Genomic DNA, 26,779 nt, shown 5'->3' on the forward strand with positions numbered 1-26,779 from the left:
ATCTCACTAACTGTCCTGGCTTGAGACAATTTACACCTCTTTAACCTGTGCTTAACCCTCTCTCCACTCGCATTATCTATACCCGTAAAGACTTGATTACCTGTTAAGACTCGCATTAGGGTGATAGTATACGCTGGGAGGTATACTGTGTGGACAGCAGCAGTACACTCTGTGGTTAGGGTGGTAGTATATGCTGGGAGGTATACTGTGTGGCCAGCAGCAGTACACTCTGTGGTTAGGGTGATAGTATATGCTGGGAGGTATACTGTGTGGACAGCAGCAGTACACTCTGTGGTGAGGGTGATGGTATATGCTGGGAGGTATACTGTGTGGACAGCAGCAGTACACTCTGTGGTGAGGGTGATGGTATATGCTGGGAGGTACACAGTGTGGACAGCAGCAGTACACTCCGTGGTGAGGGTGATGGTATATGCTGGGAGGTATACTGTGTGGACAGCAGCAGTACACTCTGTGGTGAGGGTGATGGTATATGCTGGGAGGTATACTGTGGGGACAGCAGCAGTACACTCCGTGGTGAGGGTGATGGTATATGCTGGGAGGTATACTGTGGGGACAGCAGCAGTACACTCCGTGGTGAGGGTGATGGTATATGCTGGGAGGTATACTGTGTGGACAGCAGCAGTACACTCTGTGGTGAGGGTGATGGTATATGCTGGGAGGTATACTGTGGGGACAGCAGCAGTACACTCCGTGGTGAGGGTGATGGTATATGCTGGGAGGTATACTGTGTGGACAGCAGCAGTACACTGTGGTGAGGGTGACGGTATGTGCTGGGAGGTACACAGTGTGGTATACTCTATGCTGAGGGAGCTGCCCACGCTTCCGCTGGGCGGGGCGGGGCGGAGGGCGGGCACGCGCTTGCCTTGCCGCACACTCTTCCCACCGCTCTGATTGGTGAAAGCCGGGAAAGGGGGCGGGGTGGACCAGCGACTGATACAAGCCGGCGGCCAATGAGCGGCCGGATCATGTTGCCCGGGCGACGTTTCCCTCCAATCACGGGGCGCGCACCTGACGAGCTGTCAATCAGCGAGTATCCTTTCCCGTAGTTTCCAGGCTCCGAGCCCCCGGAGCGGCGAGACCGGCAGCTCGGGGAACGGGAGGGGGATCGCGTTTGGGAGCGGCAGCCTGTGTGTGCGCAGAGCTAACGGAGGGCTCTTTAACCATGTAGATCCCAAATGTATCCGGGCGAATGCCTCCGAGGGAACACTTTTCCGCGAAAATAAAGGCAATCTCTCCGAAATCTGTCCGAGTGCTCGACAGAAGGAAGTTGCAAAAGTCTCCTCTGTATTAAGGTGGGTGTCGGAACTGTGGACAGGCTCCCGGGTTTATATATATTTTTCTTCTGGTGTGCAAAAGCGTCCCTTACTTACAAGTGGGGCTAAAATGCTTCAGACACACCGTGTCTCTGTAACACTACACAAGTCAGAAAGTCATCCTGACAGGTTTGTGTTTGAGGCTCCAGCAGCAAAAGGCGAAGCAAACCCATTCAGCAAAGCTCACTTCGTCCAAAGTGGACGCGATGTTTCCGAGCGGCTGTGGGTGGGGGTGGAATGGAGCTGTTTCTCAGCGTCCACTTGGCTGGGATCCGTCCTCCCAGCGCTAAACATTGCGCTGCGTTTTTAACCATCCCTCACTGACTAATGTTTCTCCAAATCGCGAAGCCCCTTGAGTTAAATGTTGGCACATTGTCTCGCTGCTCCAGCCCATCCGACTCCCCAAGTGCTTTTTTTTGGGGGGGGAGGACTGGTTGTTCCGCTTGATTTGATGTACCGGGTTTGGCCAAACATGACAGTTTGACGGATGGAGGAGTCGATCTTTTAGTGTCCCGATTCAGGAAAGAATAAGCGGGGGACAGAATGGGGACCGGGGAGAGGTGGAATCATAGTCCATCATGAAGATTAACTGAAAGGAGGTTGAATAACTAATGCCCCGATGTATGTTATATGATATTAACATGTAAGATAGCATATAATCCAGGAAGATACCTGTTTGATCCTGGCCTGCCTTGAGTAAGTTGGGGTCAACCAGAACTCTTACAAATCTGACACACTGGGTGCTGTGAAAAAAAGGGATAGGAAACTTTGATGTTTAAATCTTGTCCTCTTGGGGGGGGGGGGGGGGTTTCTAAATATAAATGAGTTTTCAGATGGAGTGTCTTGGGCCTGTGCCCTGGAGACAATGAAAGATCCTTTTAGGTTCTTCTCGTGATTGACCTCACTCATTGCTGTTGGGGAGGACTATTTCTTTCGATATCTGTAAGTTAGGCTGGTGGATTCCTCCCTGGCGGGGTGGGGGTGGGGTGCAGGGTGGAGACTTAAAGCTGACACTGGAGTTAAGCTTAAAAAAACCCAGGGCCATTGGAGCAGCAGTGAGGAGGATGGGTCATATAGGAGGCGGAGTCAGAAAATTAGCTTTAAATAAAGAAGGACGTCTTTCTGAACAGCATGTCTTTTATTCATTATGCAACAACAAGTTGTATTAATGGTAGTAAGTAAAACTGATTGTAACGGTTCTGTAGAATAAAGCAGCAAAATACTGCGGATACTAGTAGAATAAAGCAGCAAATTTCATACAAGTCTTGACTCACTTGGTGGAGATTTGCCCCAACTTTAGTGGGATTGAAAAAAATAAAGCAGCACAAATATTTGGTCCAGATTGCAAGGCCCTTTTATCTGAAAACTAATTTTTATTTAGAGATCCACTTTAGAGGCCAAGATTAGCCTTTTAGCATTAAGGCAAAATACTGCCGATGCTGGAATCTGAAACGAAAACAGAAAATGCTGGAAAATCTCAGCAGGTCTGACAGCATTTGTGGAGAGAGAGTAGAGCCAACGTTTTGAGTCAGGATGACCCTTTGTCAGAGCCTTTTAACATGTTTTGCACGAAAGGTTTCCTTCCCCTCTTCTCAGATTTTACCATCCTACAGGTGGATGTGAGATATAAAATGATTTCAGACTTATCGAAAGAGTAACTGATGCTATTGAACCTAAGAAGGTATCTACAGCAGACGTACGTTTGTCACTGTACTCTGTGTAAGAAAGTGTAAACATTAACTTGGGACCTGACTGCTGTTCACCTAATGACTACTGCTGAAAAGTGTCTCTGTGTGATACACAGTGAACAGTAAGGTTAAAATTGATCATGGCCACTTATTTGTTCCTCTGGTTGAATAGCCTTTTGATAGTTGCTGTCTAGGCTCTGGCATGATCAAAAACCTTTTGGGAGAGATGTTAGAGGATTGCTGCTACCCATCCAGCATGAGTGGTTGACAGACATTTGGGGTGGGCAATGATTACTGACTGAACAGTTTCAAATGGTGGCAGTCTGATTCTATACAGTCTACACTAAGACTGCCAGAAAATGCGCACATTTCAGACATGCAATATGACTTTAACTTGGTATGAGATGGCCTCATGAAGGGGGCTCATTCTTCACTGCCATTTTTGTTTTGGCATGTATTCAAAACTGTTCCACATTAATTCAAAGGTGGCAGTCTAACTGGAGCCTTAAATACATTGTGCATGTCTGAGAAATCAAGAATGTACCTACTGGTGGTGGGATTTCATGTGACAGGTATTGTCTTTATAATGCCTGCTAAATTTACTTGTGTAAGAAAACATGTTAGATTATTATTATACGCTTTCATTAAAATGGAAGTTGCTTCAGGAACAATATGAAAAATCAAGAATTGATTGGGCTTTATGCTTGATGCAGTCAGCTGTCCTTTGTAACCAAGTGTTATGTTGACATTTTCCTTCTATATTCAATCTTTGCAATAAGACAGTCCTATAATCACAAACACACTGATAAAATAAATTAAAGCAACATTTGGGTGCCACGGTAGCACAGTGATTAGCACTGCTGTTTCACAGCTCCAGGGACCTGGGTTCGATTCCCGGCTTGGGTCACTGTCTGTGTGGAGTTTGCACATTCTCCTCGTGGCTGCGTGAGTTTCCTCCGGGTGCTCCGGTTTCCTCCCACAGTCCAAAGATATGCGGGTTAGGTTGATTGGCCATGCTAAAATTGCCCCTTAGTGTCCTGAGATGCGTAGGTTAGAGGGATTAGCGGGTAAATGTGTAGGGATAATGGGGTAAGGCCTGGGTGGGATTGTGGTCGGTGCAGACTCGATGGGCCAAATGGCCTCTTTCTGCACTGTAGGGTTTCTTTGATTTCTATGATGATTATGGAGGTGGGCCCCTCATGATAAGTGGAAATGAAATCCCTTTACGAAGTTCATTATTGATAATTTCTCAAAGCTGTAAAGTCGCATAAAACATTTTTTTTAAGACAACCGCTGCCACTGACAATGTTAATGTTGAAACATTTAAATGCAAGCCTGGGTTTTAGGAGTGTAGTGTGATGCAGCCTCTCCAAAGAGTCATTTAAATGGCATGCACCTGTACTGTAATGTGCATCAAATCAAAATTAATTAATCTCCCATTAATTTTTTTTGGCTCAAACGTAATTTAGCATTAGGTTCCGAACTAGAGGACATGGGTGAACAAAGAAAATTACAGCACAGAAATGGGCCCTTCGGCCCGCCAAGCCTGCACCAACCATGTTACCCAACTGAACTAAAATTCCCTACCCTTCCGGGGACCACATCCCTCTATTCCCATCCTATTCATGTATTTGTCAAGATGCCCCTTAAAGTCACTATCGTATCTGCTTCCACTACCTCCCCCGGCAGCGAGTTCCAGGCACCCACCACCCTCTGTGTAGAAAAAAACTTGCCTCATACTTCTCCTTTAAACCTTGCGCCCTAGTAATTGACTCTTCCACCCTGGGAAAAAGCTTCTGACTTTCCACTCTGTCCATGCCTCTCATAATCTTGTAGACTTCTATCAGATCGCCCCTCAACCTCCGTCGTTGTAGTGAGAACAAACCAAGTTTCTCCAACCCCTCCTCATAGCTAATGCCCTCCATACCAGGCAATATCCTGGTAAATCTTTTCTGTACCCTCTCCAAAGCCTCCAGTGTGGCGACCAGAATTGAACACTATATTCCAAGTGCGACCTAACTAAGGTTCTATAAAGCTGCAACATGCCAACTTGCCAATTTTTAAACTCAGTGCCTCGGCCAATGAAGGCAAGCATGCCGTATGCCTTCTTGACTACCTTCTCCACCTGCGTTGCCACTTTCAGTGATCTGTGTACCTGTACACCCAGATCCCTCTGCCTATCAATACTCTGAAGCCATTTACTGTATATTTCCTATTGGTATTAGACCTTCCAAAATCCATTACCTCACATTTGTCCGGATTAAACACCATCTGCCATCTCTCCGCCCAAGTCTCCAACCGATCTATATATACCCTGTTGTATCCTCTGATGGTCCTCATCGCTGTCTGTAAATCCACTAACCTTTGTGTCGTCCGCAAACTTACTAATCAGACCAGTTATATTTTCCTCCAAATCATTTTTTAATATATATATATATAACAAACAGCAAAGGTCCTAGCACTGATCCCTGAGGAATGCCACTTGTCACAGCCCTCCATTCAGAAACACACCCTTCCACTGCAACCCTCTGTCTTCTTTGACTGAGCCAAGTGGGTGCTCAAGTCATTTAAACTACTCAATTGCACAAATCACTTTTCTGAATTAATTGCTTGTCAGGCTATCTTAAATTCTGTGATGGTACTGTGATCTGTTTGGCATTATCTTTACGTGTGACACAAGCACATACATAAGATCTCCTGTATTATTTAGAATTCTGGATTGATAAATCAAGGTGGACTGTACTGTTCTGTAAATGTCTTGTGTTAAACTTCAGTCAGTTGGCGAAGGAGGAGACCAGTAGTAAATCCTTACTCGGTTTTATATTTATTCACAAAGTGAGACTTTAAAAATGTATAGCACCTCACACCAGTGTCAATAAGTGTCCCTTTATATGTGGCTATGTAATTACCTAATGAGTGCCCCACTGTATACACTTAACTTTAACTTTCACAATTAACATTGTGTGATCAAGTAGTTAACAGTATAAGCAAAATTAGATAACGACTACAACTTACAACAATAATTACTCTTTAATGCACCAATATGCCCCAAGATGCGTCACGTGTATAATCAGACTGAAATTAATACCTAATGAAAGGAGGAGGTATCAGGTGACTAAAAGCTTGGTCAGGGAGGTAGGTTTTAAAGAGCATCTTGAAGGAGGCGAGCGAGTCAGAGGTTGAAGAAGAGAATTTCAGAGCATAAACCTTGGTAGCTGAAGGCGTGGCTGCTGATTATATAGCACTACACACTTATGTAATAACAGTGAATGCAGTTCAGAAGTACTGCTTTTAACCTGAGACTTTAAGAAGAGATATTTCCTTTTTAATTTTATTTACGTTAGCTGATTCGGTCCCCCTCTTGATAGTTGAATGGAAACAACAGCAACAACTCGTATTTGTGTATCACCTTTAACATATTAAAACACTCCAAGGCACTTCTCGGAAGCATTAATGAGCAGCATCTGACACCAAGCCACATAAGGAGATATTAATGCCGATGACTGACAGCTTGGTCAAAGAGGTAGTTTTTAAGGAGCGTCGTAAAGGAGAAGAGAGGTTTAGGGGAAAAAAAATCCACAGCTTAGTGCCCAGGCAGTGAAGGCACGGTCGGCAATATTGGAATGATTAAAACTGGGGATTCACAGGAGACCAGAATTTGGAGAAGTGTAGGGATCTGAGAAGATTTTAACATTGGAGGAGGTTACAGAGATGATGAGAGGCGAGGCCTTGAAGGAATTTGAAAACAAGGATGAGGATTCTGAAACTGAAGCATTGCTGGATAGGAAACCAATGTAGACCAGTGTGCGAAGGTGTGATGAGTGCATAGACCATGGTGCCTATTGGGATATGAGCAGCACAAAATCTATACTCTATTATATAAAATTAAAGTCTTGCAAAAGAACACTTTGGAATTCTTACATGCAAATATTATGAAAAATGTCTGTGATCTGCATGTCTGCTACACTGATTACAAGTTTTGAATATTCTCTGAGGAAGCTGTATTGTCGTATAGAAGTTTGTATTGCTTCTATGTTGATGGAGGTTTCTCTTTATGTTATTGTGTTTGTTTGTCTCAATCACAGATCCCACAACTATTTTAAGTTACAGATTTATTTTCTTCAATGTACCTCTATTTTAAAAAAAAATTGCCATTTGATGGTTTAAATCATGTTTTCCAAATCATCTAAACATTTACAACAAAATTACAACAAATAGTTTCTACCACTGAGCTGTTTTTTTTTCCTTAACTCTACCATAAAGAGGACGTTGTATTAGTATCTAACTGAGATTAAGTATCTTTTACAGAGTACCAATACAGGATTAATAGTGGTACCAGAGTCTTGGTAACAATTAATACACTTCGAAAGTACTTAATTGGCCATGGCATTCTTTGGGATGTTCTCAGATTGCAAAAGGTGCTATATAAATGCAAGTTTATTCTTTAATTGTCAAATTTAGCAAAATATTGTTCTTTGGCTGAACAACTAAAATATCTTTGATCTGAATTGTGCACTGCACTGATAGTAGGAATTTGTAGAATAATTTGCAATCGTCAAATTGGCACAGTGACATGCAGATAAAGTGGAATCCTGATACCAGAGTACAAATCAAGGTCTAAACTTATGAGAAAATTCAAAGATCCCCAGCAGTTTCCATTTAGCTGATTCTTTATAGTGAAACATTGTACTAATTTACAGATGTTTAGTAATGGAATGTACCTCATAGATAAATGCAAATTGGTACTTCAAAGTGCAGAAATACAAACTTTACATGTGCTGTCACTTGTTTTTGTATGTTGCTTGTACGAGTTTAATTAATGCTTTCTATATTTTAACCAGTTTCAAATCCTTATAAATAAAGATCACCAGAAAAGGGTTCTTCACTGTGCTTCAATATATTAGGGCGAGACTTTGGACTGTTAAACAGTGTGAGACAGGGAAAGAATGCAGTGAGGCTTCGGAGGGTTTAAGAGCGTGAGGTGGGGAGAGAGGGGGGTCAGTCTTCTGTGGGGGTGTGTGTGTGTGTGTGTGTGTGGGGGTAGGTGTGTGTGTGGGGGTAGGTGTAGGTGTGTGTAGGTGTGTAGATGTGTAGATGCCCGGGGTCATAATCAGCACAGGAAGGGAAGAGAGAGCAGCGCGGTTCTGGAGGATTAACCAATGCGGAAATGGGTGAGAAAGTGGGGTCAGCAGCTTCAGAATCAACGCGAGAGAGAGTATTAGTAGGGATTACCAGCAGTAGTAAAGTTTATCAATAGTTGGAAGGTTTATTAGTATTGACATGGTTGATTTGCAGTAGTAAGGTTTATTAGCAGTAACAAGGTTATTAGCTAATGAATAGCATAATGGCAGGCTACTCCAACTTTGAGAATGCACTTCCTTTGCAATGTGGGAACTCCAGGATGTTTCCCATGTCCTGGATAATCATTTCTGCAGGAAATTTCATCCGTTGCAGTAGCTTGAGTTTTGGGTTTCAGAACTTGAACAGCAGTTAACATTTGTGGTGCATCCATGAAGTTAAGAACAACATGGATAGCAGGCTTTTTGAATTGGTTAGCCTTCAGGGTATACAGGGAGACGAGGAATGGGTGACCACCAGATGGTCAAAAAGAAGCAGGAGTGCTCTGAATGTATCCCACTTTCCAGCTAGTATTCACTTCTGAATACTGATGAGGGTGATGGTTCATCTGCAGGATGCAGCCACAGCCAAGTATATATTTTTTAATTTATTTATTTGTATTACAAGTTTCTATAGGTGCAGGTCAGTGGGACTAGGCACAAAAATGGTTCAGCACAGGCAAGAAGGGCCAAAAGGCCTGTGCTGTAATGTTCTATGGTTCTAAGTAGGCTTACATTAACACTGCAATGAGGTTACTGTGAAAATCCCCTAGTCACCACACTCCGGTACCTGTTCGAGTACAATGAGGGAGAATTTAACATGGCTTTCAGACTGTGGGAGGAAACCGGAGCACCCAGAGGAAACCCACACAGACACGGGGAACGTGCAAACTCCGCACATACAGTGACCTAAGCTGGGAATCAAACCAGTGTCCCTGTGCTGTGAGGCAGCAGTGCTAACCACCATGCCACCCCGGTGTATAGGGGATACAAAGAATACTGGAAGAGCCATAGTGATAGTTGATTCTGTAATTAGGGGAGCAGACAGGCAGTTTTGTGGGTACAGACATGAATCCAGGGTGGTATATTGCCTTCCTCTTACCAGGATCATGGATGTCACTGAGCTGCTGCAGAACATTCTGGAGGGGGGGAGGTTACGGTCTATTTCGGTGTCAACAATGTAGGTAGAAAAAGGGATTAGGTCCTGCAGGCAGAGGTTAGGGAAGACATTAAAAGGCAGGACCTCAAAAGTGGTAATCTCCAGATTATTCCCAGTACCATACGCTAGTGAGCATAGAAATAGGAGGTTGGAACAGCTGAAAGCATAGATGGAGAGATGGTGTAAGAGGGAGGCCTTAGATTCTTGAGGCTTTGGGGCTAGTTCTAGAGGAGGTAGGACCTGTACAAGCCAGACAGTTTTCTCTTCACCTGGGCAGGGACAAATATCCTTGCAGAGAGGCTTGTAGGTGCTGTTGGGAAGGGTTTAAACTAATTGGGCAGGGGGATAGGAACCTGAGGGTGAATTCAGATGGCACAACATCAAAAATGGAAGCCTGCAAATTAGTGAATGAGTCTGGAAGGCAGAGGAAACAAAGGTGAGGAAAGTTTAAAAAAGGCGTTTGTAGCGCTCAAGGTATCTACTTCAATGCAAAGAGAATAGCAAATGAAGCAGCTGAGCTGAGGGCACAAGGCTGAGAGATAGAAATGTGGCATTATTATATTATAACCATTACAGAAACATGGCTTAAAGAGGGACAGGAATGACCGCTCAACATTCCTGGCTACAGGGTTTTCAGAAAAGATAGGGAGGGGGATAAAAACGGAGGGAGGGGGTGGCAATTTTGGTTGAAGAGCATCAATGACAGCTGTGAGGAGGGCTGATGTGATAGAAAGATTATCAAATGAGGCAACAGGGCTTGCACTAAGGAACAAAAAAGGGGCAAAATGTTACTGGGAGCATGCTATAGGCCTTCAAAAAGTCAGAGATGGAAGAACTTGTATGTAGACAAATCTCTGATTTAAAAACAATAGAATTTTAACTTCCTCCATATTAGCTGAGATAGCTTCAGTGTGAAATTAATGGAGGGAATAGAATTCTTGAGGTGCCGTCAGGCAGAGGTTTTGGCCAGTATGTAGCAAGTCCAACAAGAGAGGGCATGGTTCTGGACTTACGTTTTTGGAAATGAAGCTGGACAGATGGAAGGAGTGGCAGTGAATGAGCATTTTGGTGGTAGTGATCATAATCCAATTAGTTTTAACATAATTATGGAAAAGGACAAAGATGAAGCAGCAGTTAAAGTTTTAAATTGGGCTGAGGTTAATTTTACTCAGCTGAAGAGTCATTTAGCAAAAGGCAAAAAGGTGGCACGGCCAAATCTAGAGTCCGCTGCATGTCATGGAGCATGATGTGGAGATGCCGGCGTTGGACTGGGGTAAGCACAGTAAGAAGTCTCAACACCAGGTTAAAGTCCAACAGGTTTATTTGGTAGCAAAAGCCACTAGCTTTTGGACATCCTTTCCTGCGGCGTATCAGGTAGACAACGTTGTCTACGAGGCATGGTATATTGGGGAGACCATGCAGATGCTACAACAACGGATGAATGAACACCGCTCGACAATCACCAGGCAAGGGTGTTCTCTTCCTGTTGGGGCACACTTCAGCGGTCACGGGCATTCGGCCTCTGATCTTCGGGTAAGCGTTCTCCAAGGCGGCCTTCACGACACACGACAACGTAGAGTCGCTGAGCAGAGACTGATAGCCAAGTTCCGCACACATGAGGAAGGCCTCAACCGGGATCTTGGGTTCATGTCACACTATCTGTAACCCCCATGACTTGCCTGGACTTGCAAAGTCTCACTAACTGTCCTGTCTGGAGACAATACACATCTCTTTAACCTGTGCTTAACGCTCTCTCCACTCACATTGTCTGTATCTTTAAGACTTGATTACCTGTAAAGACTTGCATTCCAACCATTATTTTGTAAATTGAGTTTGTGTCTTTATATGCCGTGTTTGTGAACAGAACTCCCACTCACCTGATGAAGAGGCAGCGCTCCGAAAGCTAGTGGCTTTTGCTACCAAATAAACCTGTTGGACTTTAACCTGGTGTTGTGAGACTTCTTATTGTGTCAAGGAGCATACAGGTTAAGATAAAGTAAAAAAAGGAAAGGCAGACACCAAGAACTCAATTACAGAAAGCTGAGAGGAGTGTAGAAAGTGCAGGCGTGAAATTGAAAAGGAAATTAGGAAAGCAAAGAGGACATGAAAGAATTGGCAAGCAAAATCAAGGAGAACTCAAAGATGTTTTATCAATACATTAAGAGTAAGAGAATAACTAAGGAAAGAGTAGGGTCCATAAAAGATCAAAAAGGTAACCTAGTATGAAGGTGGAAGATATGGGGATGGTTCTTAATGAATACTTTGCATTTGACTTCACTAAAGAGGGGGCTGAGGCAGATATTGTAGTTAAGGAGTGTGGAATATTGAATAAGCATAGGACAAGAGGAAGTATTAGGGGAATTAACATTCTTGAAAATGGGTAAACCACCAGGTCCGGATGACAAGTACCCCAGGCTGTTAAAAGAAGCCAGGGGAAAAAGTAACGGATGCTTTGACCATCATTTTCCAATTATCACTGGATGCAGGTGTGGTGTTGGAGGATTGTACCTTTGTTTAAAAATGGAGTGAAGGATACATCAAATAATGACAGGGCAGTCAGTTCAACCTTGGTAACGGACAAATTATTGGAATCAATTCTGAGAGACAGGATAGAGTATCACTTAGAAGGGCACGGAATAACCAAGGATGGTCAGCATGGATTTGTTAAGGGAAGATTGTGTGTGACGAACTTAAGTGAATTTTTTGAGGAGGTAACATGGAGAATTGATGAGGGTAGTGCAGTTAATGTGGTCTACATGGATTTTAGCAGGGCTTTTGACAAGGTTCCAGTGATCCAGGGGAATGTAGGAAGCTGGATACAAAATCTGTTCAGTGGCAGGAATTAAAAGGTAATAGATGACATGTTTTGTGACTAGAAGACTGTTTCCAGTGGGGTTCTGTAAGGTTCAGAACCAGGTCTCCTGCTTTTTGTGGTATATGAATAATTTGTACTTAAATATAGGGGGCATGATCAAGAATGTTGCAGACAACTCAAAAATTGGCTTGTGGTTGATAGTGAGGAGGGAAACTGTAGACTGCAGAAATGGGCGGCACGGTGGCACAGTGGTTAGCACTGCTGCCTCACAGCAGGGTTCGATTCCTGGCTTGGGTCACTGTCTGTGTGAAGTTTGCACGTTCTCCCCGTGTCTGCATGGGTTTTCTCCCGGGTGCTCCGGTTTCCTCCCACAGTCCAAAGATGTGCGGGTTAGGTGGATTGGCCATGCTAAATTGCCCGTTAGTGTCAGGGGGACTAGCGAGGGTAAATGCATGGGGTTATGGGGATGGAGCCTAGGTGGGATTGTGGTTGGTGCAGACTCAATGGGCCGAATGGCCTCCTTCTGCATTGGAGGGATTCTATGAGGGGTTCCATGAAGATATCAATGGACTGGTCAGGTGAGCAGAAAAGTGGCAAATGGAATTCAAGCTGACAAGTCTGAGGTGATGCATTTGTGGAAGATCAAACAAGGCAAATGAAGACAGTAAATGGGAGGATACTGAGAGGTTCAGAGAAAGTGAGGGATCTTGGAATGCGTGTCCACGGAACCATGAAGGTAGCAGGACAGGTTGATAAGATGGTTAAGAAAGCATATGGAATATTTTCCTTTATTAGCTGAGACTCGGGTGTACAGGTTTGTGAGGGGCTTGGACAGAGTGGATTTCCCTTATCAGATATGTCAACATTAGCTTTAAAGTGATTGGTAGAAGGATTAGAGGGAAATTATTTAAAGAAACTTTTCACCCAGAGGATGATAGGGGGTCTGGAAATCTCTGCCTGAAAGGGCAGTGAAGGCAGAAACCCTCAACTCATTTAAAAGGTGTCTGGATATGCTCCTGAAGTTCTGGAACATCCAATGCTATGGACCAAGTACTGGAGAATGGGATTAGGTTGGGGGGCTGAGTTTTCCGCCTGGCGCAGACATGATGGGCAGAGTGGCCTCCTTCTGTGCCATAGATTTTTCCACATTTTTCTAAATTTTCCAAATTTTTGAAAAGGAGAAATGTGGGGAAGTGACCCAATGTGAATTGCTCCATAGCAGAGCCAGGACAGATACAATGGGCCAAATGGCCTGCTGTGCTGTAACAATTTTCATCACTTCCCCCCCCCCCCCCAAAAAAAAATTCTTAAACCCCCAATCTTTACAAGCTACTCCTTCATCTCCAACTTTATTTTCCTTTTAAGTCCTTGACCCACTTGTTCTCTCCCAGATCCCATCCTGGCTGGGAGTTTCTAGGCCTAATGGCGGTGGGTGTAATGTGGGTGGCGGTGGTGGAGGGGGTACAATGCAGTGTTAGCTGAAAAACTGGTTTCCTGCCAGTGTGAAATGACATTGGGTCATGGGGAGTGGGCAGAGTGGCAGGTTCGCTCAACTGGAGGGGAATGTCAGCACAGAGTACTGAAGCATTTCAACGGATGAGCACATGAGGAGTAAAGAAAGGCTCGTGCTGGGCACCTGTAAGAGAGAGAGGAGAGAACAAGTGATTGCATGAGCTGCCTCCAGCATGGAGGAATGCATGATGTTTGGGTTTCTATGTGACCACAATATGTCTGGATCCTTACTGGATGGAGGCTGCCTGCTGGCCTCTCAGTCTGCACTATCTTGGTCTGACTCCTCCCCGCCAGCTCAGTTGCCTGCTCCTCAAACCCTGTAAGGTTCCCCCGTTCAGGCGGGCTCACTCCTGTCTTCACTCTCTCTCCCTCTCCTTTTGTGCTGGGAGGTTTCTCACGCAAAGAGAGAAGATGGGGTTAAAAGCAATTGGGTTTTATGAATCTTACAAACGACCCACTGGATTATGTTACACTGCAGATTATCCACAAGGTTCTGGGGCAGCACCCTCCAAGGTGGTGAGCATATTCAGATAGAACTATAAGGCTCACAGAAGCATGTCATTAGTGGTGCCTGCTGCCGCTCAGACTGCATCTGAGTTCTCTGTGTGGAAGGCTCAGGGACCTGCAGTGGCCTGTCCACCTGCAGATTAGATGGACTGCAGTGGGGCGATGAGGCATCATTTTATCATGTTGAGTAGTTGCATGGGGTGCACAGATGGTGCATTTGCCACTGAGGCTAATGTCCTTGATGCCATTCGGTGAGGTGAGCAGCCGAGGATTCATTTACCCTGGCGACGCAGATGAGGCCACTCATCCTTTTCTGGCCCTGCAGGACAGTCTTCAGGTCGAGGTTGTGGACACTGACCAGACAACTTCCTCCCATGCAGGATAGGTCACACGGTTTGGCCTCTTTCCATCTTCGGGGACAGAATGCTCCTTTTGGCCTCTAGTGCACTGAGCAGCACACTGAGGGAAGCATTGCTGAATCTGGGGGCTAGAGCTCCCTGGGATTGCCAAGCCGTATCCTCTTTCCGTTGTGAGCTTGTGACAAAGAAGTTGATGTACAGGCACCTTTTTAAATATGGCGCCTGGACATGATGGCTTCATGCAGTCCGCCTGTCCTGCAATGTGTAGGAATCTCCTGACTGCATAATTAATGAGCCCAACATCGCGCAATTCTGTGTGAATTCCCACATGTGGCAGGAAACACTCCCAGTTTGCACCCTCATCACAAGACTTAGGCCCAGAATGGAAAGCAAATCCCTGTTTGAATCTCTGCATTGCCCTAACCATCACAACAAAACTGTTCAAACCAATTCCATCAATGGCATCCTCAATGATTCCCTCCTTCACTTCTCAGCCACACTGTCAACCTCTGAAACCTCTCTCGCCCTTGATTGACTTCATTCTCACCTCTCTAGTCATAACTGTAGCATCTTCAACAATGGCTTATTTTCCTGTCCCCTCAGTGTTGCGACTGGAATCCCCCAAGGATCTATGCTTTCTTCTACTTGCAACGTCATTTCCCAATGTGCGCTCAGGTTCCAAATGTGCGCTGATGATATACAGCTCTCTGGACTCTCTCCTGTTGCTGTACTGATTATCCCACATCCAGTCTTCAATGAGCTGCAGTTGCCTCCATTGGGGTGACAAATGCCACCAACCCCTGCCACAAATGCTGTACCTCGGTACCAATTCCACTCCCCACCCTGCCTACTTTTTCAGACTGAGCTATGCTGTTTACAACTTCGTGTCCATCTCAACCCTGAGCAAAGCTCTTGTTGGTTCATCATAGATATTGCCCACTTCCACAATATTGAAGTCTTAGCCCAATTATTACTTAACTCTCATTCACGCTTTGGCACAATAGACTTGGCTATTCCACTGCTCACCTGGCTTCCACACTCTGTAACTTCAGTCCTGCTGAAGCTTTGAACATGTCCTACCCCACCCCAAGTCCTCTTCAGCTAACACCTTACATCAATATCTCTGCCTATGCTGTGAAATTCCCTCCCTAAAACTCTGCTGGTCCTCCTCTTACTGAAGCCATCTTCTTTGACCACGCTTTTGATGATCTCTCCTATTAATGTCTTCCATGTGGCAAATATTTTTTGTTGAGGTCGTCATGAAGTAGCATGAAATGTTTTCCAATGTTAAATTATTTGTGTAAATGTAAGTTGTTAGTGAAAAAACCCATAACTGCTTAGAGTCTCTTCATAATTGTAACCTCCTATTCCTTGTTTTACAAACAGAACTGCTGAATACTATTTCTACAGCTTGGATAGTATTGATAAGTTGCTTCTGTGATTGAAAGATTAAATGTTTGCAAGCAAAATCTCCTTCCACGGAGTAACTTCTTTTTCCTTAAGCACTTCAGCGTTAATAATTTATAATGGAAGTTTAATTTTTTCTATAATGAAGAATTCCCTCCCAGAGATCACTGAAGTCCAATACCGCAAAAGTCTCCATCCAGATTTCCAGGTTGATAGTTCACGTCAAACTAGTAGTTAAAAAGCCAGCAAAGACCTGGCCTCATCAGAAGTGTTCTGTGCAGTGTTTTATTCTTGGTAGGATTTATACAGCCTGAATCCCTGATCCAAAGTGCATGTTAAAGTGTACGTAAGGCGCATGAAGTTACAGTGCTGCATGCAGTTGAAACAACCCACAGGCCCCACTTCCATCTGTCCAGTTTGGATGCACTTGCAAACACAAGTAATAGGGGAGCAGTTAATTGGGGCAATCTTGTATCTGTTGTATTTGAGCTGTGGTTGCATAAGAATAAGCTCCCTTGTAGAGGGAGCATGGAAATTGAATGTCATGCCTTTGTAGCATTGGTGTAGTGAAATAAGCTTCTTTTACGTGAGGTTTGGCTCACCAAGATTTTTTTTTTTCAGTCGTTTAATATGAACATTTCAGAATCCAGTTGGTTAAGCCACTTTGATGTTATTACAGGAATTTTTATTTTCCTCACAAAGCAATTCATTTGAATTAATAAATGCATTTTATTTGTAAGTGCTTGTGGAGCGTGTAACCTGTGATTTAAAATTTCTGTACAATAATATGTTATATTAATCTGATGACTGAGTGCACTGTAGCTACGTTGCAAGAAAAACCTGTCATGAATTCCTGTTTTTTTTCCCCTCCGGTCTCGGTGTGTTTACCACATTTATCCTTAGACCTGAAATTGGCAAGAGTCTAGGCACTCAGCAGCACCATGTTCTTCTTGTGAGGCTGTTTGTTGTGCAAATGGCTTCCTGATTAAGGGAAGGGTGTTTGTTTCTGAAGTGAAAAATGCATGGCTGCTGTTATCCTCCACATCTCCCTCAATACTTTTGGTTGTTCTTAACTTGACTGAGGCTCCTTTTCTCATCACTCCAAACTACAATTGGACAAATATACGAACTTTAAAATGTCTGTGTATTTATCATCCCACATTGTGCCAAGTTTATGTGCCCTGAGCTAGTGTTTAAACTATTTAATATTTTAGAATGGTGGAAAGGGGAACCTCACTCCGGATGCTGGTTTACAGAGGATTTAGACTTTCATAGAATCCCTACAGTACAGAAGGAGGCCATTTGGCCCATCGTGTCTGTACCGACTGCAATCCCACCCAGGCCCTGTTCCCTTAACCCCACACATTTTACCCTGTTAATCCCCCTGATACTAGGGTCAATTTGTCATGGCCAATCAACCTAACATGCACATCTTTGGACGGTGGGAGGAAACCAGAGCACCTGGAGGAAAGCCACGCAGACACAGGGAGAATGTGCAAACTCCACACAGACAGTGACCCAAGCCGGGAATCGAACCCAGGTCCCTGGAGCTGTGAGGCAGCAGTGCTAACCACTGTGCCACCGTGCTGCCCCAGAACATTAGCTGAGTTTCTGGATTATATTTTAGCGATAATACCACAAGGCCATCTCCTTCCACATTAGGCAGAATTCAACAACAAATGAAAGCAGGTTCAGTAGTACACTGTAATTTAACATCATGTACATTTGAGGGTTGGGTATAAGTCAAATCTTCTGGAAAATCAGTATTCCTAGATTGAAACAAATAGGCTTGCATTTATATAGAGCAGGATTTTCCAGTGGCAGAGATGGCCTGGTAGGGGGAATCCTCCAGTCCCGCTGATGTCTACGGGGTTTTGCGTGCACTGCACCCTCTGCTGCTGGGGAATGTGCCATGGGGTCACCATCCGTGGGACCAGAAGATCCCGCCAGGAGGAGGACCCAGAAAATTTCAGTCCTGACTTCAGGACCTCCCAAATTGCTCCACAGTCACTGAAGTACTTTTGGAATGTACTCCCTGTTGAAATGTAGGAAACACAGCAACCAATTTGCAGAGAGCAAGCTCACGCATACAACAATGTGATAATGACCCAAATAATCTGTTTCCCTGTAGATAATTGGGGGATGAAGGACATTAGGGACAACTTTCCAGCTCTTCTTTAAAATAATACCATGCGATCTTTTACATCCAGTTGAGGGAACAAACAGGACCTTGGTTTAACGTCTCATCCAAAAGATCACGGGCGGGATTTTATGGCCTCGCTCAACCTGAGACTGGAATATCCTGCCCAAGGTCAGCAGACCTTCCCATTGTCCACCCCTCGCCCGTGTCGATTCCCGTGGCAGGTGGGGCGATAGAATTCCGGCACACATCTCTTCGAGTGCAGTATTCCCTCGGGAGCTCAAAACCACAACCTCTGTCTCGGAGGCAAGAGTGCTACCAACCGAGCCATGGCTGGCCCCCATATGATTTGTTATTAGTATTTACACACCTTTGTTTTTTTGTAAGGAATGTTCCTTTGTCTGAATGGGTCTTGTGATTGGAACTTCCAATTCCGTTGATGTCCCGCATTGAGGAAGTGAGAGTTCTGGGGCAGGATTTTTCGGATGGTGGAGTCATGGAAAATGGAGGAAAGGGGGGGAGGGGTGGACACTGGAAGAATCTTGCAGCCCTCCTTCTCTGTCTGAAAATCTGCCAGCGGTGGAATGTAAAAATCTGCCTGCTGTTGCTTGTTGTCAGGCCTAGTGCTTCTTGCCTTCCTGAGGCACCAGCTATTCCCATCGTAGTAGGTAGATTATATTGCCGTCATAGTAATGTATAATCACAACACTGATTTCTGTTGACTCCGATTGTGTACGTTCTTAAATTTGAAACTGAGGAACTTCAGTCCCTTCCTCCTCCTCCTCCACCGGTATTCTTAACGATTCTGTGATTGTGAAGAAGAGAACAACTACTTCAAAAAAATTTGGCTGCCCAAGGTCGAGCTGGGTAAACGCACTGCTTGGATCTAATATTAAGTCACAGAGCTCAGGAGGATCCCATGCGAAATTTCAGGGGTTTGTGTTGGGTTAGGTGGTCTCGGATACAACAACAGTAGCGATGCGGTGATTTATATCAGAGCCTTGGAGGAGAAAAATAAGCATAATATCCTGTTGCTGATCGCTGTGGCCTCTTCAGTGAGATATTCTGGGGCTGCTGCACCTATGGAACTGTGCCAAAACCTTCAAGCGATGACGAGAACTGGGTGGAGGAAAAAAAAAGAGTAGAAAAATTACTGCTATGAAACCAGTTGCTGCTTTAAATATGTCTGACTGGCATATGTTATTGCTGGTAAAATGGGAGGGTGATTTGCTCTGTCAGTTTAGGTATTGTCACCTCACTGGCATATTGATCCATGGGTGTTGTCAAAATGGCCGTGGCTTACTTGGGCCTGGATAAGAATCAGCAGACTAATTTCAAGGAATCTCACAGCTAACTCCAGTTGTACTCGCTAGTTTAGGAAGTATTGGATCAGTAACTTGGTACATGAGACAGGACAGCAACCCAGCCCTTGCCTCCCTCACATATGAGTTGGTGATTACTGTCGCAGCAACAAAGCATTGGCATCTTTCCGTGGAAGAGCAAGCCAGTTGGTGGCCTAGGTGCATGCTTGCCATCCAATCAAGGACGGAGGCAGGCTCCTAAGGCGAGGCTCCGTACAGGCGGCACGGTAGCACAGTGGTTAGCACTGCTGCTTCACAGCTCCAGGGACCTGGGTTCGATTCCCGGCTCGGGTCACTGTCTGTGTGGAGTTTGCACATTCTCCTTGTGTCTGCGTGGGTTTCCTCCCGGGTGCTCCGGTTTCCTCCCACAGTCCAAAGATGTGCGGGTAAGGTTGATTGGCCATGCTAAAAGAAATTGCCCCTTAGTGTCCTGAGATGCATAGGTTAGAGGGATTAGCGGGTAAAATATGTGGGGGTAGGGCCTGGGTGGGATTGTGGTCGGTGCAGACTCGATGGGCCGAATGGCCTCTTTCTGCACTGTAGGGTTCTATGATTCAGTTGGAATCCCTCCAGCACTGACAGATCAGCAGCCCCAACATCCAAGGCCAGTGCTCCTGATGTAGATAAGAGAAAGAGAGAGAGCATGTGGCTCAAGATGGAGTCCTCTGAAAAGCTTATATCAATTTAACATTTCTAAAGGCCACTGCTGCCAAGTCATCATTGTGGAAGGGCAGTCTCGCCACCTGATCAAGGTTCTCCATAGTTGGTGTCCACAGAGTGGCCCCAATAGGCCTTGTAATTGGCCTTAGCGACTGGTAGCTGTCAATACCAATCTCCTCCTCCCCCCACCCCACCGGCCTGTCTTTGGGGAATCCCCCCTTTTTTGGCCCTCCCCTCTCAGGTGAATGAAACCTCTGCCTCGTATCGCAATTGAATATTGAGTTAACCATATGGGGCAGAATTCAATCCTCCTTCAGGAGCAGCTTGGGAGGTGTGTGGGGCTGTTGAATCAGGAAGTCACCTTCTAGACTGCTGTAAAAACGACTCCTGGTAAAAGCTGGAGTCATGCTTGTCAGCTTGGTGGAGTGGTCCTCCTGATCTGGCACTGTGACCCACAGAGGGCCCCTATTCCCCTCTGCTACCAACAAGGGGCCACTCCCCTCAGAAAGCCATCCTCCATTTCCCTCCATGATGATGATCTGCCTATCCTTCTTGGGGCCTGCCTGATTTGGCGTTGGTGAGCCCCACGCGTTTATCTCCATTCCAGGGCCTCCTACTTTGTTGCTGCTCTGGGCAGGGTGCAGTACCACTAGTGGCCATTACTTCTGATGACCCTGCTGGCACTGAAGAGCTGCCTGCCATCCGATTGGTTGGCAGGTCTTGACAGAGGGATCTTTGTCCTTGCTGTACCCCAGTGAGGGTCAGTGCCTGTGGAACTGTACCCCAGCGAGAGTCTGTACCAGGGGAAGCACAACTCAGAATTTGTTGCAATGGGTACTGTATCCCAGGAGAGACAGTACCTGTGGAACTGTACCCGCGGGAGTGTCAATGCTAGGGAAACCATGCTGAAGTTAGAGTTAGTGAGAAGATAAATGTACTGAAATGAGAATCGGTGCCGGGGAACCATAGCCCAGTGAGAATTGTTGTCAGGGAAACGTACCTCAGCAAAATTCGAGTCGCTTTATGTGAGAAGGGGAAAAAGAAAACAAACAAAAAAATGCAATAGAAAAGGGGGGAATTATTAAATGATGGAAGAGAAATTCCCTTTTGAATACTGGATTATTTCATATACTTTGACTCTTTAAGAGGCATGTTATTGACCATTCTTGCGTTTGGCCCAGAGTATTCAATATGTTTGTCAGGAGCTGAAATTCATTGATTCCTTGTTCTGTCGAGTAGATGGCATTGGTCCATTTAAGTTCCAGGTGAAGGCCAGCCCCCAGGATTTCCCTCTTGTCTCTGAGTCACCGGGAGGTCAGTACTGCCTTGGTGAGGTTGAGGAATGATCTATTGATACGCAGGCCATTGATCAAATAGACCCACACTAACCTCATTTGCTTGGCCATGTCCCATCTTTGGTGTACAGAAGGGCCATCGCACTATTTTTGACTTACTGCAAGCACAGTTGGGGACAGCCTAAGAAATGTAAGTTTTTTTTTCTCCAGAGTTGCCAACAGAAGCACTTGGGGAAACGCCCAGACAAAGCAGGCAAAACCCTGTTTAACCGTATCCCATTCACTCTCCCTCTGAACTAACCATGCAGTCCGATTTTACACACACAATATTAGGTGTTTTGCATATTTTGACTTTTAAGTATAGTTAGCCCACTGTCAATTTAATCAGGTCATTTAATTTTGAAAGGGTTAAATAAATGGTCATAGCAGAAAGGTTTTCAAGTTAGTTAATCTTGTTTGTATTTGAAGCAGAACTCATTGTTTGCTATCTTCTCCATGCCGTTCATTTGGTATTTTCCCAGGGTCTTGCACCAGCTCTGATGAGGATTCCATCCAAGCCTCATCCACTCCAGCTCAGGTGGTCTAGGGGTGATGGAATTTTCTCTCTTCCCCACAACATGGCAGCATTGGAAAATGAAGGGCACAGACAATCAAACCAGAAATTGTTCTTCCATCAGAGCTTTACTAGATTTTATTTAGTTCAATTTAAAATTAATCACAATTTAATAGAATGTTTTGAGGACGTAACAATGATAATACAGTAGATATCATCTACACGAATTTCGGTAAGGCATTTGACAAGGTCCCACGTGGCAGACTGGTCAGAAAAGTGAGATCTCATGGGATACGGGGAAGGTGGCAGGTTGGATCCAAAATTGGCTCAGTGACCGGAAACAAAGGGTAATAGTCGATGGATGTTTTTGTGACTGGGAAACAGTTTCCAAAGGTGCTCCACAGGGCTCGGTGTTAGGGACCTTGCTGTGTGTTGTATGCATTAATGATTTAGACTTAAAACGTGGGAGGCATGATTGGAAAATTTGCTGATGCAAAAGTTGTCCGTGTAGTTGATAGTGAAGAGGACAGCTGTCGACTTCAGAATGATATCAACGGTTTGGTTGAGTGGACAGAAAAGTGGCAAATGGAATTCAATGTGGAAAAGAGTGAGGTAATAATGCATTTGGGGAGGTTCAAACAAAACAAGGGATACTCAATAAATAGGAAGATATTGAGAAGGGTTGAGGAAGTGAGAGACCTTGAAGTGCATGTCCACAAATCCTTGAAGGTAACAGGACAGGTGGACAATGTGGTCAAGGAAGCATATGAAATGCTGTCCTCTGGCTGAAGATCAATTAGCAGAGTGGGGGTAGATTTAAGGTGGTAGAAGCATTAGAGGGGACATGGGGGGAAAATGTTTTCATTCTGGGTGTCTGAGATTCAATCCTTAAACTTGTAGTTGAGGCTGAAATGCTCAACTCATTTAAAAGGCAACTGGATCTTCCTCTGAGGTGCTGCAACCTGCAAGGCTACAAACTAGGATCTGAAAAATGGGATTAAAATGACCGGCTGGTTTCTTTTTTCTCTTTGGCCAGCGCAGAGACATTGGGCTGAATGGCCACACCATAACTTTTTTTCTGTGATTCCAATAAAAATGGGATAAAATAGGACAAGTTGCAGATCAATAATTTAAATTCAGTAGTTTTTGTCAAGAGACACGCTGCATATTTTTCTCCTGATTCTCTCTCTTTGTTTCCTGTGGTATGTGAAAGACATCACAAACTGTTCCATAAATGAGCACACACTCCTTTCATTTCCTATTGCCCAAAGTTACAAGGCTAAGTAGCGATTATTTCTGTTTGTGCTGCATGTCGTGACATAAATATTTTCAAACCATAAGCAAAATGTGCAGTGACATGAAACTGATGCCACAACTGAACACTGAAGTTGTTAGCTTTATAGCGTTTATGAGAAAATCTCACTAAAATATGTTTCAGGTCCCTGATGTCCAAAGGTAAACTCTAGCATTAAGGCACTAAGAAGATATCATTGCCATGACAGGAATCAAATCAAGTTAAGTCACTATGGTATGCAACAGGGGGTCACCCTTCACTGCGTTACTCGCGTGGGTTGCAGATGGAACCATGTTTACCCACTTCAATTACATAAGATCACACTCTGGTGTCCCCTGTAAATGGCTTTCAGTTCAGTATCTTGTGTTCTTTTCTGCTATTTTGGGCAATATTTTTGAGCAACTATATTTAAAGTCAGATTTTCAGTAAGTGATTAAATTACTTTATTCATAAAAAAATATGCTGAGAGGATACAATTGAAACTCAGTTTAACTTGTTAAATGACAATAGTAGCAGTCAGCTATTTATCTACTGAATATATTAAGATTTCAGAATTTGGGGGGTTAAGCATTATTTAAAGTACCAGAGAGATCCTGAAATGCAACAGTTTACTGAACAGAAGAAACCTTAATTTAATACAATGTGCTAATCTGCTCCCCTTTATAAGTGCATTCTAATGTAAGAGCATCACCAAAATGAAAAAGCGGCCTTCGGGTCTCCTCTGTCCAATGATTCTGCATAATCTATGTTATTATAAACTTAGAGTCTGCCCATCTCATATCACGGGGAATGTCCAGCACAAACACTGCTTGATCCTCAAAAATAATTACGCTAGAGTGTTAAATATGTATTCATCTGCATTATTAGACCTCGGCTTGCTGCTTTCCACTGGAGATAATCCCTCCACCTTTTGCCACCAGCACAGGAACAACCATAAATCTAATGAATGGAAAATAGCAGGCTGGAGGTGCGCAGTTTTGTGTTTTGTAATTCTCTTGGTGTGGCCAATGTGTGGTGCACACCGGTTTTTGAGCCCATGGTTGTGAAGTAGAACTTCTACACCTTGTAACTTGGACGCTGATGTTGTTCAATATATACTTGGTATCCATACTTCCTGTAACCTGTGGAGTGGCACTGTATAAGTAGGTACATTTAAAAAATATATATTTTACTCCATCCTTAAAGTTACAAAGCCAATGCTCAGAGTGGACCAGGCAAACCCAAATCCATTCTTTGCTTGCTCCGAAAACCAAATTCAAAATCCAATTTATGGTTCCTAAAAGAGAGACAAATAAGATCCAAGCTGACAATATAAACATTACACCCCATCTTGGGATTGACCATAGCCATGACAAAAACTGTGGTACTCCTAAAATTGATAATTGAAGCATTCATTGTGTATGACGATATACTCTGCCCAGCACACATTATATATAAGGTTGCTGACTGTTAATTCAGTCAGATCTGCCCCATTAGCTAAGTATAGGTGATGGCATTGACACATTGGAATAGTGTAGCTGTTAAAATGATACTTCACCTGGAATGAAATTTCTAAACTGTCGTAGAATTATAGACAAAAAGAGGTCATTCGGTCCGTCATGTCTGTATTGGATTTGTCTTAGCAATGCACTGAGTGCCACTCCCCTATCTTTTTCCCAGAGCTCCTTTTTTATATAACGATCCAAGACTTGAAAGTCATGATTAAACCAGACTTCATCTCACTCTCAGGCAGCACACTGTAGATTCTAATGACAGAAGCTGTAAAGAAGTTTCACCATGTTCGTGAATCTTTTCTACAATCTCTCTAATGCCTTCACATACTTTCTATATTGTGGTGCCTAGGACTGGATGCAGTACTCCAGTTGAGGCCGAATGTCCGTTTTATGCAGGTCTATCGTAACTTTCCTCCTTTTGTACTTTATGCCCCTATTTATAAAGCCCAGGATCCTATATCCTTTACTAACTTCTCTCTCAGCCTGCCCTGCTACCTTCAGTAATTTGTGCACATATACCTTCAAGTCCCTTTGCTCCTGCACCTCCTGTAGAATTGTAGTCTTTGTTCTGTATTGCCTCTCCCATTCCTTGCAGTCAAAATGAAACACTTCACAATTCTCGGCATTACATCTGCCACTTGTCTGCCCAATCCACAAACTTTTCATAAGAACATAAGAACTAGGAGCAGGAGTAAGCCTCTGGCCCCTCGAGCCTGCTCTGCCATTCAATAGGATCATGTCTGATCTTTTCGTGGACTTTGCCTTAAAAATATTCAATGAGGTAGCCTTAACTGCTTCTACGTCCTTTTGAAGTTTAATACTATCCTCTTCACAGTTCTCGCTACTTCCAAGTTTTTGTTGTCCACAGATTTTGCAAATGTGGCCTGTCCATAAAGGTCTAAGTCATTAATCTATCACAGGAAGAACAATGGCTCTTAACACAGAGGAGCTGTACCCCAGTCTGCAAAACAGTTATTCAGCACTACTCTCTTTCCTGCCACTCAACCGATATCCATGTTGCTTTTATTCCATGAACTCTAATTTTGTTCACAAATCTGTTGTGTAGCACTTTATCAAATGCTTTTTGGAAGTCCTGTATACCACATCAACCTCTTTGGCCTCATTGATGCCCTCTGTTCCTTCATTAAAAAACTCAAACAAATTAGTTTAGGGAAGGCAATGGCCTAGTGGTATTATCACTGGACTATTAATCCAGAAACTCAGCTAATGTTCTGGGGACCAGGTTTGAATCCTGCCACAGTAGATGGTGGAATTTGAATTCAATAAAAGATCTGGAATTAAGAATCTACTGATGACCATAAACCCATTTGGTTCACTAATGTCTTTTAGGGAAGGAAATCTGCCATCCTTACCTGGTCTGGGCTACATGTGACTCCTGAGCCAAAGCAATGTGGTTGACTCTTGACTGCCCTTGGGAAATAGGGATGGGCAATAAATGCTGACCAGCCAGTGATGCCCATATCCCATGAATGAATAAAAAAACATGGTTCTCAATTGTATTATCCTTCTGACATCTGACCCTTTTTCTGCCTTGTCTTCCTCTCTGTATACAGAATGTATACAGAACTCCTTCCATAAAATGTTTTCTCATAGGCCTTCAAGGATATAGACACTGCTCGATCTGTTTATGAATAATGAAATAGATCAAGGAGATAAATGTGGGTGAGCATCTTGGGAATAGTGACAGGTGAGCTTTAAAATACAACTATAAAGGGAAAATAGCCATACAAACCTAGAACACAAAATTAGTTTAGATTAGATATTAGGAAGGTGAAAAAACTAACTTGAGGTGAAGGAGAGTGAGAACTTGACAGAGAGGACTGTAGAGAAATAGTGGAATTGGTTTAAAAAGAGATTGCAAAGGTACGGGATAAGCAGGAAAGTAGTTTTGGAATTTCATGGATAAATATAGAGAAAAGGTTAGAAACCAAAAACAGTTGGAGAAAGGGCTTATGGGGACCAAAGAATAATAATTAGAAAGCTAAAGGAGAATATGAGGAAATAGGAGGTCGTAGAATCCCTACAGTGCATAAGGAGGCCATTCGGCCCATCGAGTCTGCACCT

At 44.0% G+C, this 26,779-nt stretch overlaps 1 protein-coding gene across 1 annotated transcript in view; it reads left to right on the forward strand.

Annotated features, from left to right (window-relative positions):
- Window positions 1-1,090: 1,090 nt before the first annotated feature.
- Window positions 1,091-26,779, forward strand: part of LOC144507160 (SERTA domain-containing protein 2-like) — a 47,857-nt gene continuing 22,168 nt past the window's right edge. The window contains exon 1 of the mRNA XM_078233973.1: window positions 1,091-1,313. The gene's annotated coding sequence lies outside the window, so the exon portion shown is untranslated. The remainder of the gene's footprint in view (window positions 1,314-26,779) is intronic.

The sequence above is a fragment of the Mustelus asterias genome, chromosome 18 (assembly GCF_964213995.1).
Source record: "Mustelus asterias chromosome 18, sMusAst1.hap1.1, whole genome shotgun sequence".
Taxonomy (NCBI): domain Eukaryota; kingdom Metazoa; phylum Chordata; class Chondrichthyes; order Carcharhiniformes; family Triakidae; genus Mustelus; species Mustelus asterias.